The sequence below is a fragment of the Tamandua tetradactyla genome, chromosome 1 (assembly GCF_023851605.1).
Source record: "Tamandua tetradactyla isolate mTamTet1 chromosome 1, mTamTet1.pri, whole genome shotgun sequence".
NCBI classification, from domain to species: Eukaryota; Metazoa; Chordata; class Mammalia; order Pilosa; family Myrmecophagidae; genus Tamandua; species Tamandua tetradactyla.
The window spans coordinates 45,041,618-45,056,855 of NC_135327.1; the positions used below are offsets into that span (position 1 = coordinate 45,041,618).

Sequence of the window (15,238 nt, forward strand, 5' to 3'; positions counted from 1 at the left end):
TTGGGTTTGATCATGTGACTTGCTGTACACAGTGGGATGATAGCATACATAACAAAAGCAGAGGCTAGAAATGTGTCTGTGTAATTGTGTTTTTCTCTTAAATTCCTCCCATCACAATGTGTGCCAGTTTAAAAGTATTATGTACCCCATAAAAAAACTTGTTTTAATACTGATTCAATCTTGTGGGGGCAGCCATTTCTTTTAATCCTAATTCAGTACTGTTGGTCAGAAACTTTTGATTAGATTATCTCCATGGCGATGTGGCACGCCCAATTGCGGGTGTGACTTTTTGATTAGACGTAGATATGATGCCACTCATTCCAGGTGGATCTTGATTACTGTACTGGAATTCTTTAAAAGAAGAAATATTTTGCAGTGTCAGAAATGACAGAGCCAACAGAGAGCGAGCTGAAACAGATGCTGACACTTGGAGAACAGAGACACAGATGTTTGGAGATGCTTGGATCCCAACAGATGTCAACATGAGATGTTAAGTAAGCCAGAACCTGGAGAGGACCAAGGGAATCCAAGAGATGAAGCCAGCCTTGGAGAAGCAAAGTGAGGAACCACCATAGGAACAGAGACTGAAAGCAAAGGAGCCCAGGAGCAATGGACCAGCAGACTCCAGCCATTTGACTACCCAGCTAACAGAGGTGTTACTACCCATCGACCTCCCTTGAATTAAGGTATTTTTACCTGGATGGTTTAGTTTGAGTATTTTTATAGGCTTCGAACTGTAAACCTGTAAATTGTTAAAAAAAAAAAAGTTTAAAAACTTTTTAAAAAATTTTGTCCAGTTCTGGTATATAACATTCTGGCAGCATTTAAGAAACTAACACACAATGGAAAAGAGCATCTATTTGATAGCTATTGCTCCTCAGCCTGAGAGACCAGTATAAGGACATGAGGACTTGAGTACAACCCACAGAGAAGAGCCAAGCACAGCTCTATACACATCAGGAGACAGAGCCAGCAACCCAGCTTAGCCAAGATTGGTAAACCCCAAGTGACCCCCAGACATATGAATGACAATAAGCGATTGTGGCTTAAATTTCTGATTTTGAGGCACTTTTATATAAAAATTAGTGGGCTGACACACTGACTCTGTAGCTTGAGTCTGTTATGCTCCCCAGAAAAGCCCATGTTCTTTTAATATATCCCTGGGGGTGAAGACCTATTGTGGGTGGGACCTTTTGCTTAGGTTTTTTCCATCAAGATGTGACCCAGACCATTCAAGGAGGGTTTTAATACCCTTGATGCAGTCCTTTGTGAGAGGATACAAAGGCATTTTGGAAAGAGTTCAGAGAAAGAAAATGCCCTGGGAGAAACAAGCAAGGACCCATAGAAACTCAGAGATATCTTGAAGAGATGGAACAGCAGACATTGCCATGTGTCTTTCCATGTGATAGAGGAAGCCCAGTTGCCAACAGCCTTTCCTTTTAAAGCCTGAATTTGTGCATTTTCATGGACTTTGAGCTGTAAATTTATAACCTAATAAAACCCTGTGAAAAAAGCCAACCCACTTCTGGTATATTACATTCCAGCAGATTGAGCAAACAAAACAGATTTTGGTACAAGAGTGGGGTGCTGCTGAGCTTGCAAATACCAAAAGTGCTGGATAAAGGGAAGATTCTGGAAGAATTGTGAGATATTTAATGGGAAAGGCCTACATTTCTTTGAAGAGACTGTTGGCAGAAATATGGACTTTAAAGATACTTCCAATGAGTCCTTAGAAATGATGTGTTGTTGCAAACTGGAAGAAAGGTGATCCTTGTTTTAGAGCAGCAGAGAATTTTGGCAAAATTGAGTCCTGGTGCTGGATGGAAGGTAGAATTTGGGAGTGATGACCTTGGATATCTAGCTAAAGGAATTTCCAAACTAAATGTGGAAAATGTAGCTTGGCTTCTCCCTGCAGCTTATAGTAAAATGGGAGAGGAAAGGGAGAAGATAAGAACTGAACTCCTGGGTACAAAGACACCAGAAATTGATGGTGTAGAAAATTCTGGGCTTCCAAAAAGTGAGACCCCAAAGGCCAGTGTCCCATAGGAGGATTTAACTGAACATGGAAGAACCAGTCAGCGATGTCAGTGTGAGTCAGGATTAGAAATGTAGTTATCCAGGAGGGATTTGTTGAAAATCCTATTGTTTGATGGCTGAGACCCTTGTTTACTGCATGCGAAATTGACAGGTTTGTTGCAGGATCTGTATAAATGGAACCACTGCCAATCTGGACTAAAAGGGACAGAGCGAAGGAAAAACTTCAAAGGCAGAACCATGGAAGCTAAGGTCTGGAGCCAAAAAACCTTGGGCCAGGAGAGCAGACACACCCCAGCATGTGGAAAGTACGAGTTTGCCATGGAGTTTGCAGAAGGTAGGCCTTCTACCCAGTTGTTCAGGAAGAGTACTGCCACCTCAAGGCTCTCAGATACCTGGAGAACCAAGGGGAGGTTGGCCACTTCAGAGAGGGTAGAGCATATTCCCCAGGAATTGGGAGAGCATGCCCACCACTCTTTTGTTTGGAGAGGGATGAGCATCTGCCCTGGAGAAGGCAGAGAGTTCAGCTGCCCAGATGTTTAAAGATGGTGGGGCTGAGAACATGGTAGTCCTGCCAAAGCCTGAAAATCTTGGAACCCTCACCCAATATTTGCAGAGAACAGGGCTGCTGGCCAAGGCACTACCACACTTTCAAGCCCTGAGGATAAAACATCTTTCTGTAGAAGACTCTCAAACTTTGAAATCTAATGGAGTTTGCCCTGCAGGTTTTCAGAATTGTTTGGGACATTTTACCTGTTTTCCTTCCAGTTTCTCTGCATGGAATTGGGAATGTTTATCTCATGATTGTCCCTCCTTAGTTTATTGGAAGCAGATAACTTGTTCTAAGTTTCACAGGTCCATAGCCAGAGGAAACGTTTGCCTTATGATAGGTCACACATGTGACTGATTTTGATAAGACTTTGCACTTATAGTTACTGAAATGATTTAAGCTTTTGTGATATTGTGATGGAATGAATGCATTTTGTATATAGAAAGAACATGTCTTTTGGGGGTCAACAGGGAAGAGTGTGCTGTTTTGAATCTGTTAATGTACCCCAGAAAAGCCTATGATTTTTAAATCCGTCCCTGTGGGTATAGGCCTATTGTGGGTGGGAGTTTTGCTTAGGTTGTTTCCATGGAGATGTGAGCTAGCCCATTCAAGATGGTCTTAATCTCCTTGCTGGGGTCCTTTGTGAAAGGATTAAAGGCAGTAGAATTTTGGAGAGAGCTCAGAGAAAGAAAACACCTCAGGAGAAACCAGTAAGGACCCACAGAAGCTGTTCTAGCTTGCAAGCTGCCAGAATGTGATATACCAGAAATGGAAAGGCTTTTAAAAAGGGGAATCTGTTAAGTTGTAAGTTTACAGTTCACAGCTGTGAAAGTGTCCAAATTAAGGCAAGCCTATAAAATGTCTAAATTAAGGCATCTAGGGAAAGATACCTTGATTCAAGAAGGCCAATGCTATTCAGGATTTCTCTCTCAGCTGGAAAGATACATGGTGACGTCTGCTAGGTTTCTCTCCTCATTTCATAAGGCTTCCTAGGGGGCATTTTCCTTCTTCACCATAGGTTTCTGGCTGTGTGGGCTCTGTTGGCTCTGGTGGCTCTAAAACTTTTTTCCAAAATAGTTCCCTCTTAAAGGCCTCCAGGAAGTAATGCCATCTTGAATGGGTAGAGACATATCTCCATGGAAACCATCTAATCAAAAGTTAGCACCCACAATTGAGTAGGTCATATCTTCATGGAAACAATCGAAGGTACCACCCAGCAATATTGAATAAGGATTATTTATTGAATAATTTGAATGAACATGGCTTTTCAGGGGGTACATAATAGCTTCAAACTGGCACAGAAGCTCAGAGAAATTTTGGAGAAAAGGAACAGCAGACATCACCATGTGCTTTCCCATGTGACAGAAGAACCCCGGATGCCAACAGCCTTTCCTGAGAGAAGGTATCTTCCTCTTGATGCCTGAATTTGGACATTTTCATGGTCTTAGAACTTTAAATTTGTAATCTAATAAAACCCCATTGAAAAAGCCAACCCATTTCTGGTATATTACATTCTGGCAGATTTTGCAAAACCATAACACTGACTAAACTCCAAGTCATTTCCTTAATTTTGGAACCTCAATCACTTACTGCAAGAGATATTTTGATCTTTTTAAACCACTTCCCATCAAAGAGAAGCATCCACCTTGCTCTTTCAGGAGGCTTTACTTGTTCTTGTTGAGCTTAAACATTTCCTCTAGTCCTATCTGCTCTTCAATTCTTCCCTGAAGGTTCAAATCTTCTTTTTCTCTCCCTTCCCCCTATCCCATAAAGTAAGACTTGTCTGACTCTTCCTAGAATTTGTGGCTATATATTTATTTGGAAGACCCAACTTCTTAGCATAGGTGCAGACTTAAGCTAAGGGTGATTTCTTTAATTTAGTCCAAGGGTTTATTGCTGATCTAAATTACCAGAACATTACAGTCATGATTTATGATGCAGAGAGATTGACCAACTGATTTATACCCTATTCCTCACTGCAGACTGTGAGTTATATCTTACAGGGATGCAGTCAAGATTTCAAGAGACAAGGACACCTGTGGAGCCACCATTACATGTACCACCGTGATTAAACTTCAGCTCACATGGAAGTGACATGCACTGATTTTGCTTCTATTTGTTTTCATGGTTAGTATATTGCAGACTGATAGGTTTAAGAGGAGGAAAGAGGCCCATTGGCGTTAGCATTCACAGTGGAGAAAATGCTACTTGTTCTGTTCTCATATATACATTAAGGGGGCTCTGGTAATTTTAATACATATGATATAGTGATCACATTTTGCAAAATAACAAGCAGGCAGTTAAAGTGCAGTATGAACTGGCGCTGAAACTGAGTAAACCAGGAGATATAATGAGTTTTGGATTAGTTCCAGACCAATCTAGTAGCAGGAGATTGAGACAGCAAACTTCAATGTGGGTAATTAGTAGGAAGTTAGCTAGATGTAGAGGTTATGGAGTGAAAAACTAGAAACGATTCATAGGGTTATAGGAGTAGTTGAGAAATATGAAGCCAGAGAGGCAAGCAAGGGTCAAATGATCAAGTCATAATAAATGCAAACATAGTCATAACGACAACTAAACATCTATAAGCTATTTACTGCACTAAAAGCATGGCATGTGTTATTTCATTTTGTCTTTATAACATTATTATGCAGGTAAGATGCAGGCAATGTCTCTGTTTTAACTTTACAGAAGAAGAAACTGAGGTTTAAGAGTTTAAACCAACATTTCTCAACTTTGGCACTATTGCCATTTTGAGCCAGATAATCCTCTGATGTGGAAGGCTGTCCTGGTCATTGCAGGTATTAAGCAGCATCTCTGGCGTCTATCCACTGAATGCCTGTAACATTTCACCTGCAGTATGACAAACAAAAATGTCTCCTGACTGTGTCAAATGTCCCCTCTGGGGTAAAATCTCCCTGGGTTGAGAACCACTGGTTTAACCCCTTATAAGCAGTATGCTCTCACAAGTGGTAAATGACTGAGCAGAATTTACTGTCCTTCTATTAATGGCAGAGCTCAAACTCTGAAACATGTGCCAAGAAAATTAGCACAAAACAGAAATAATCAGATCAAAACTTTGTTTCAAAAGAGAGATCACTGTTTTGTAAAAGACTCAGTTCAAAGTAAAGAAAAACAAGCTAAAGGCTTTTATGTAAAAGAAGAATAGAATCTCATTAAACATAGCATTCATGGACCCAAATGTATGGCTTGAGCTGCTAATGGAGGTCTAGAGATGAGGAAAAAGAAAGTTCACACATATACACACCACAGTCCATGCCTACGGTCCCTGCAATTTCACCCGGGGATGTCTTAAAGTAAATTTGACATTATGCACATTTTAGCATCCATTTTCCCAGCAGGAAGTGTAAGATAAAGAGGTCCAATCAGTATGTTAAAATAAGATCTGAAGCAGGAGAGGAAGAAAAGTTTTCAGATCATAAGGAATTCATCTCAAGGAAATTAAAAGCCTGAAATATGGCATATGATTACTGACACTAGAGTCCTGCTGTTGTGCTTTTGAAGGGCTTTAAAATATGCTTTCTATTTGCTAAATAAATATGCAAGACTACATCACTGTCCCAGGTGTCTCTGTGCTTCAGTGGGAAAATCCGTATGCCTGAATAGCATCACCAAACTTCCTCAACTGAGGGTTTGTTGGATAAAAACAAGTTGTTTAAATTAACACACCAAATGAAAACAGTCTTGATGGTTACTTTTTTCAAGCTTCTGTTGTCATCTATGCTCTCCTAGTAAACTGACAAAATTGTACCATATGAATTTTAACTGGCTTGAAATTAATCAATCAGTAAGTACATCACACCAACACCTTTCATTTCTTTCTTCTTTCCTTTCGTTTTCTCTTTTTCTTGCCTCTCTTTTTCTCATCATGGCTTTATTTCTCCAATCAATTTTTCACTCACTTACTCATTATCTTAGTTAATATTTACTAAGTGATTATGAGGCTCTGGGTGTATAATGATAACTCAGAACAGACTCAGTGCCTGCCTGCAAGGAACCTGAAATCTACAGAGGGAAGTAGTGATCAAGTATCACTCACCAAAGTAAAACTGAAACGCTAATGAGCATGATGACTGTTTCAATGAGAGCCTGTAATAAAAAAGAGGACTTGTAGCTCATGAAAGTCAGGGAGGGTGTTCCTGAGAAAATATCTGAAGGATAAGGAGGAGGTATAGGTGAGAAAAAGGAAACATTCTAGGTAGTGGATACAACATGAGGAAAAAAAAATACCCTTGATTGGTGGGGGAATGGCACATTTGAGGAACAAAGGGAAGTTGGGTAGAAGTCAGGGAGCAAGGTGAAGGATGGTGAAATAGGGGGTTCACCTGGCCCCAATCACATGTCAGATTTTGTCCTAACCCTTAGGGCAACAGGCAACCAAAAATCTTTCCTTCTTGCACACAGACACAATGTGATATAAGATCTGATCTTAAAAGTAAGTAGGAATAGCCAATGTATCCTACACCCACAAACCAAGACCTGAATAATCTACCCTGAACAATTGTGGGGTTTCTTTTGTTTGTTTTTGTTTTTGGCAAGGGCAGGTACCAGAAATTGAACCTAGGGGGTGGGGGGTGGGGTAAGTAGTAAGTACGGTAAGTGACCCCCAATGACATTAGATCTAACTAAGCTTAGTTCTTCAAAAAACTATTAGACACAATAGCATATATGTATCTGAGATCAATTTTGTATTTAAGCCTTAACAGTCAAGAATTGAAGGCAAACATTTTACTTTGTGAGTTAAGTAACTACTTAAGTATGTTTGATTCTCAGATCACTTTTTATACTCTCTTCCAGCCAGGGTAATCAGAATCTTGAATGGGATTGGTGTAGGTTCTTTGATGATGCGATACCCTTGAAAAATCCTGAATTTTATCATCATATCACAGGATTTTTTGTTATTATATATTATTTTGTTATCTAGCAAAAAAATCAGTTCATGTGGGCACACAAACTAGCTGGTTTGGTAGATGTAGGGGAGGCTAGCTACACTGAACATTTAACCAGTCAAGACAAGCTAATACAACTTGTCTTCAGGGATCCTGGGCAGGAAATCCTGACTCCAATGTCCAAATACCTGAGAATTACACTTTTGTGTTTACTTAAACTATAGTGGAGACCACTGGGAAGGTGTGTAAGGGCTTGTCAAGCTTAGTTCCCACAGAGCTGAGCTTGCAAAGCATGTAACATCTGGAAAAGAAAATTTCTTCAGAGAGCAGACGATATAAACAAGTCCATAGGGGGCCACAAAATGAGTAGTGATGGTCTGTAATTGAGGAAGCTGGCGGTAGGAGATGCTGACATGGTGACTAATGGTTCATCTTCAGTATCTGATATGATGATATCTGGTCCACCTCTTCGCCGTTTTGACACTCCCAGCCACTACCACTCCTCCTTCACCTCCAGCCATACATCTCTGAAGAGATGCCTTTACACTAACCTACACACAGAGGGCCTCCCAAACCCTTAGGCCCACCACACAGATGCCTTCTTGCTTGCCAAGAAGCAAGAAGTTTCCTTATGGTTCCTGCCATAATCAATAGTCTATGGAATCAATGCCATGAAGCATGAGATGCAAGAAAGAAGTTCATAAAGGAAATCAGGAATGATGTCAAGGAAGCATGTGAAACTATCTAACTGGTTTCTCCCAACACTTCATAAACATAATGACATAGAGAGTGTGGTGCTTCCATGAAAAATAGAGATGGTCAAGCACTGAGCAGTTTTTACAGAAGAAATGGAAATGCTCAAATAAAGAAAAACAATGGTTTTGCCTATTGTTTTTATTTTTAAAAAGTAACTTCAAACATTATTTTAAGTATATTACACTATCATAATATTGAGAAAAGTACTGTTATTAGCTCCATCAGATAAATGAAGAAATAAAGGTTAAGAAAGGTCTGGAGAGCACCCTTGATTTACCTAAGGTTACAAAGCTAATGATTAAGACTCTGTCAAATAGAGCTCTGACTTCCAGTGTAAGATACTATGTATTAGTTAAAGCTATTTTTCTATAACTCATTTAATCATTAAGTACAATATAAATTTTGATATTTTTGGCCAGAATGTAAGCATATTTTGAAGAAGAAAAGAAATACCTCACTTTTTGGTAAAGAATGGTAAAAAAAAACTTACAAGTCTGAAATGGTGTTGATTTAAGGAAGCACAGTTTCAGAAGAACTAGCCACAAGTGCATCAAACTGCTTTCATTTGCCTTCATCAATAGGCAGCAAAATTAGATTTCTGTCTGTGCCATCACATCACAAGGTACCTTATGTTTTAACACTTCTGAAAGAATAAAGAGCAAAAGAAACTAAAGAATCAAAGAATCAGAGGAAATCATGAAAATTGCTATAATTTTTAATAAAGGGGGAATGTACATGTTTATGGGATGTCATTAATTTTACCTGGTACTGCAGTAATTTCAATACTTTCCCTGTAGTCATCCAATCACAATAATTCATTTTTTTCTGCTTTTTCTTCCTCTTGTCCTTTCCTTTTTATTCTGCCAGTCTCCACATCCATTCATCTCTCTATCACCTTCTTCTTTCCTTCCTTCTTCCTCCCTTCCTCCCTCTGCCCAGAAACCAAAGAACCGAAGAGGCAAAGTTTCAGAAATCAAAACCTGAAAAATCTTTACTTCACCGTATATTTACTGTTGTTAAGAAAATAGCCAGTTTTTCAAGAAACTTTTTCTTCTGTTTTCTAATCCCTTTATAGTTTCTTCCTGCTTTTATCAAAACTCAGGGGCAAGATCCATTCTCAGGAGTAGGATCAGAGCCATTATGTTTTAATTAATTTATTTATATTTTATTGTTCCTTATGAAGATCAGCTAGCCATTTGGGAGCATCTGCATGCCCCTATAGGACTGTGCTGCATTTAACCTAGAGTCAGGCACCAAAAGCTCTTTCCATCAACTTCCCTTTATATCTATCCCAAGTCTTGGCTGGAGATCTCTTTAGACAGATGATCTTCATTTACACTAAACCTTCCCCTTATTGGAAACATGTAATAGGGGTCTGCAGCACCAACGCTGGGGATGTGGCCCAAGTGTTTCTAATTGTTCCCTCACCCAATAGTCCTTAAAAAGCAATATCCAAACAAGGCTTCATGGACCAGGTTGGCAATATGATACTGCCCTCCTCTGTACGTCACTCTTGAGGAATGCAAAAAAGAAAGCCTTCCCTATTCTTGTTCTCACACATTTTATAGCTGGTACATGTTTATATTTCCTGCTGGAAGATGGCAGAGCATAGCTTTGGGGATTCAAGACTGTAATTGACACAGCCTGACTCTTTTGTATGTTATTTCAGGAGCTAGTTAGCCCTGTTATCAAAAGGAGACACATAGTGCTTTCTGACAGCTACCAACTTAATATTAGGAAATGGATCTCAATGGTACACCTCAAGGCTGCCACCCCAGCCCTATTATGATTTAATATTCTTTACCACCTCCCCCTGCCCCACTAAGCACACCTTATGTTAGAAAGATTTGTTTATATAAAATAAAAACAATAGGAGAGCTAGATCAACCACAGGGCTACTATTAATAGAAGACCATTTGAGAAATTTCTTTTAAAATGAAAATGGTATCCTTAAAGGTAACTTGGCAACATTTCCAGTTTGCCACTAAATGTTGGTAAAGATTTAATCATTAACAAAGAGGACCCCTTCTTCTCAATGACCACACAACAGAAATCAAAGATGGAAAATGAATTACCTTTTCTTCTTCTGAGTTGCTTATCCTATTTTATTTATACAAGATGTGCTCTATATATGGAACCAAGCATTCCAGATCCTAGCTACACACTTTTAGCAAGGGAAAGTAATGCTGGGCTTGGGAGATTGGGGAAGAAGGAGGCACTTTCAAGAGTTTCCAGCAGATGTTTTCTTTGACAGATAAAATAATAGAAAATTGTGGTATTAAAAAATACATCATTCTACAAAATGTTGATGTGACTTTATCCTATATTATTTTTTGCATGTGGTAGGTAACGTAATTTTACACAACCTTTAAAAAGTGCAAGACAGGCTGTGAATAACCTCTTTCAAATCTTTATCAGGGGAGTCACTTTTCAAAAGTTATTTTGAAGCCCAAAATTTGTGCTCCTCATGTGTAGACCCCAAACCACTTGTGAAAATTCAACTTTTCAAACAAAGCCCAACCCTATTACTTCCAGCTGCTTCTATCTTGCCAAATGTCCCAACATACACATATAAAATCTGTAAATCATAAGAAAAAAGGGAAGAGGCTGTAGGAGGATGGTTCTTAAACATGAATATGAAATTCCTAAACATCTATATATTGATATGTGCGTGTGTGTCTGTGTGTGTATGTGTACATGTATCAAGTTAACTCTAATTATCAGGGCTGCCCGTATTCATATCTAAGTATTCAACTATTGACCATTTTACCATTTTACTTAATATTTTTTACCCACACATACACAGTGTTCACGATGTTAGAAGACGTATGGCTGAAAATTCTTTTCATCTGGCCTCATAGCATTGCTATTAATTGTTCCCCAACTTTAGGCCTACAGATGAGGCTCAGTGCAGTGCACATGGGAGCATAGTAATTTGAATTCCTTGGGAGCCTCTACTTCATCATTCTAGCTAAAGCAACATCATATTCTGATACGTACGATGAAACTTTCAGAATTAGATGCTCTATGTTCAGAGAACATGGGTCCCATCTCACCGGGATAATGTGAAGGCTGGTTGACATTTTCCTTCTGTGGTAGGTTAGTGAGGCTACAAGCAGCACTAATTGGCATCCTCCCAAGTGATGGCATTTGTCACCTGCTGCCAAGGGACAAGAGACAGGTGCATCTGCCTTTTATTCCTTTTGTAACATCAAATGGATGCCAAAGGAATCATTTCCATTCTCACCCTGACAATTTAGAGCCAGTTTAGAGGACAGATTAAACTACCTCCCCACCCACTCCATTATTCTGAGGAGTCTACGTTGAATTTGTTCAAACATGGTACAGGCAATATCATTTAAAGTGGTTGGGGTGCTGCGGGAAGACAGGGGAGGCTTCTACTTTGGCATGAAATTTTGAACAAAGAATTCAGAACCTTATGGCTACCAGTCAAGCATTCTCTTGAAGTCTTGGAGGAGGACTTGATAGTGGCACACTTTAAATTCTAGTGAAGTTCATGGCATTCACCATCAACTCAGTTCTTAAGGAAGAAGAGGTCGCTATGCTAAGGAGGGAGTGGACATTAGAGGGAAATAAGGCAATAAATGGAACTTTCGTGATCATCTCTTTGTTCTTGATTTTTCCGAACCATTCTTATTGCTTTCTCTAAACTGCCCTCTGCACAGTGTGTGCTTTTCTAACTGTGACTTTTTCTAGTCTTCACCAGATAAAATAAGGCCAGAGCAGCCTGCTCCTTAGGAAGGCTCCCACCCTGTCAAGCTTGAAAAATGCAAAATAACCACAGAATGAGATCTGGAATGAGATGCTTATTGCAACTCTGCCCTAGGATTGAAGAAGGACAGATCTTCTCCTCTTTTCCATGCCTTCCTGCTTGCTTCCTCCCCTCACATGTAGAGTAGAAAAATCAAAAAGGCTTAGAAAAGAGCTGGCCTCACCTTTAGGGTCACAGGGATTTACTAGTTTTCCAGAAGGGCCTTCAGGAACGGAATTTGGAGTCACCATCAGAAAGGAAGTTCCCTATTCTATAGGTTTCTATGTTTATACCCCCAACAACCCAGAGCAGTGGAAAAAGGGAATAAAGGATCCAAGGACATGGAGTCCTCTTGCAGCCCTTACAGGACCTGAACGACAACAGTCACAGTCCACAGGGGGAGAGAATGCTGGTGTCCTCTTGCCACTAAAGCTCTGCACTCCATGACAGCCTGGAGTGAGTTTAGCCCGATTTATGGAGATAATAAACGGTTTTACAACTGAGCCAACTGGATGATGGAATAGTGGGTTCAGTGACTGCAAATACCCTAACTGAATCTAATTGCTTCACATTCTGGCGATTGATCCCCCATTGATCCTGCATATAGTCAAAATACTCATCTACTGCAAACCGATTCTGCCCATATTTGTACATATGGCACATTTGCCTGTACTTACTCACCCATATATCTTTCTTTACCCTGACAATAGAAAACATGTGTTTCTCACCTCTGTATTGCCCACAGCATCATGAATAGAATGACCAAAAACTATTTACTGGATAAAAGACATAGCACTTTATACCCATAAATAAAGTGAGTGCTGATCTTTTTGTCCCTGCCTATTCATGCAAATGGTAATCACCTCTGGAAGTTTTACCCTAGGTCAAGTTCAGGATTTGAACTAGGGCCTGGAGCAGAAACTAGAAATAGAGATTTCTTTTCCCTTTGTCTTTTTCATTTTCTTTTCCTTTAGGCCCTTCCAACTTGAATGGTTTTCTGTCCCAGAATTGTACCAGAGGAAATGATGCAATTATCAATTAACAATACAGTAATAATTAGGGTAAAACTATTGCTTGTAGCTTTAGTATCATATTACTAACACCTATATGTGTAAGGCACTCTTCTAAACATTTTGTTTATATCAATTTATTTAATCCTCATGACAGCTCTTTGGAAGAAAATTTTTAATACATTATTATACCTATTTAATGATAGAGGAATCTGTTACAAAGATTTTTTGTACAAAGTAGAAAGATTTTTTGTATAAAGTACAAAGGGTCTAGGTGAATCACTCAAGGTGACAGCTAAGGAAGAAGAAGGGCTAGAAAGATACAAAACTCGGAGTCAATAAAATAGAGCCTTGGCATTCATGCATTTAACATGTATGGGTTCCCATCTTGATTATCAACCTGAAAGCCCATAATGACATAAGGTGTAGTTTTGGAAATGCCCAAATGTGAATAGGATTCACTGTGAGGTAGATGTGGTAATAAGCCTCCCAGCTAAGAAATGAACCAAGTCATCCACCTAACAGTCACTTCTCAGCAAAGCTTCTTTATTCTCTGATGTCTTCTACATCACTGACAGTGGCAAAGTAAATGATCTGGTTTTTGCATGAAAAAATGATCATTAACCAAGCAAGAAAATATAGGTGGAAGATAGTTAACCTGTGATATGAACACGTAGATGCTAAATACATGATTCTTGTTGGAATATGAACCAAGAAAAGCCAGAACTAATACTTACATTTCCAAACTTTCAAATTTATGATTTATACAAGTTTGTGAGAGACATACTTTGTGACTATAACGGTTCTACCAAACAACAGCATTGTTAAGACAAGACTTTTAAGTAAATCAGCATGGAACTTGCAACCATGACTAGCACATAATTGCTTGTCTGATAGAAATGTCTAGAAATCAAAATGGGTGATTTGTTAAATACTATACGCCAAATTATGAGTCAATTTATGAAACAGGGAAGCAGGGCAGACCTTTCATAGCCATGCAACAGGTCCTACTTCAAATATCCTTCATATTTGTCTCCATGGGGTTGCCATTTCTACCATTACAGCCACTACCTTGTGTTCAGGCTTGACAACAAAGTAATTAAGACCCAAAAACCAACTAGCATAACCAATTACGTAAGATTATCTTTTCATCAGTGCCCCCAATAGGAATGAAGACAAAGGTCAAGAATGTTGGGAGAGGACAAGGGGTCAAGTGGAGGTGGAGTACAGGGTGAGAAAGGACACTTTTGGGGGTTTTTGGGAAGAAGCCTTGGGAGTGTTGGGAGTTGAAACAGGGAAGACATGATGTAAGGGATAATTGCTTTGGAAATAAGGCCACTGGATGGGTTGTCCCAAGGCACCTCTCTTTGTATCACATTAGCCCTACTAAACATTGTATATCAGAAAGGTAAGTCTGACCAATGTATCTGAAAGTCTGAAGTAAAAGCATAAAACCACAAAGCTGAAATTAATGAAGCAAACTTTGTGCCGATGTCCCTGGTATTGGTACAAACCTGATATCTCTCCTTGTGCCAGTTCTGGGTCACAGAGTCTACATTGGCTAGCATCAAGACCCCTTCTGCTCTCATTCCCAATTAATTAGAGATGGTGGTGTCTATAGGATCCTTTGTTAGAAATAATTAAATAATAAATGTCTATAAAGCAGTTTGCATGCTGAGCCTAATAAGAATGAACTCCACAGAAATCCAATTTAGACACTTATTGCTTTTCTGAGTCAGAATTAAATTGGATTTGGGTTTCTGAATTCTTTGGCACAAGCACCAACCATTACATGGGCAGATCTGGCATAATGATGACCTTTGCAGCCAACAGTGAAGAAACATGGTTTGCCTGAGAAGTTGTGATTTCCCAGCTGTGGCCTCAGAAACAAACCATGGGGCAGGCCATTTTCAAATGTCCATATTCTCAAAAGATATGCTCCAGGCAAACAATTCTCATTCACTTCAGTTTCAAAAGGTAATGAATGGAATCCTGTAAAAGAAAAGTGAGGGTGTTCCCAAAGCAAATAAATAGGACAGAATGTCCCAGTTCCTCAAGATATGGGGATTACTGTTGTGGGGTGCTCAAGATGCCGACAAGGTCCATAGATTAGAGCTTTGGGAAAACAAAGTTGACAGTGAGCATGAGGTTCTGCAGATTCCCTGCACTCTATCTTGCTTTCCCTATCTTACCTTTTTCATGATAA

At 39.4% G+C, this 15,238-nt stretch overlaps 1 protein-coding gene across 3 annotated transcripts in view; it reads right to left on the reverse strand.

The window, feature by feature from the left end:
- The window catches only part of MACROD2 (mono-ADP ribosylhydrolase 2), a 2,249,967-nt gene that overhangs the window by 429,368 nt on the left and 1,805,361 nt on the right, over nucleotides 1-15,238 (reverse strand). The window lies entirely within an intron of this gene.